Source organism: Trypanosoma equiperdum, assembly GCF_001457755.1.
Source record: "Trypanosoma equiperdum strain OVI genome assembly, contig: ctg_1680, whole genome shotgun sequence".
Lineage (NCBI taxonomy): Eukaryota > Euglenozoa > Kinetoplastea > Trypanosomatida > Trypanosomatidae > Trypanosoma > Trypanosoma equiperdum.
Window position 1 is genome coordinate 3,515 of NW_027123705.1, and position 691 is coordinate 4,205.

The window sequence follows — 691 nt, forward strand, 5'->3', positions numbered from 1 at the left end:
TAGCGCAGGGCAACAAAAACGGCCTCAAAGCGGACGGCTTCAAGAAACTTTGCATACTATCAGGCAACCTAAAGGCCGTGTCCGGCTATGGCATCAAACAGATCCAAACCAGCCTACAAACGCAACAAAGTCTGGGGCCCTAATAAGGCAACTGCAAGCGCTGCGCCTGTCAATAAATGGCAGGCTACCGCCACAAACAGATACCGTCTACCTGCTAACAAAAGCCAAGCTACGAAGCGCAGAGTCAAGAACTCAGAAAATTTCCGACGCAGCAGTAACGGCGGCCGCAACGGCGGCATTGGCTGCCGGCGCAATAGATGCACCCCTACTGGTTTTTCTGCAGGCGACACAAAGCACAGACTACTGCGCCGCTAACACCAACAACAACGGCAAGGGCGCCGCGGCCGACTTCCCGGGTTGCCTGACAACAGAAGGTCAACAGCTAATAGACACGACACCCAAGCTGAGCGTAGGAGACATCCATGCAGACTGCAAAGCAATAAAGACAGCACCGGCCACAAGCCAAAACATCGTCGGCCAGACTAATTGGGGATTAACGCAAACAGACAACACTAACGGCGGCTATATAACTACTGCCGGCGGCGTCACCAGAGGAGTAACGTGGGCAGACGGACTACTAAAATTCACGACGTCAGCGATCTCAGCTCCGTGGCAGGATTGCGCGGCGCCC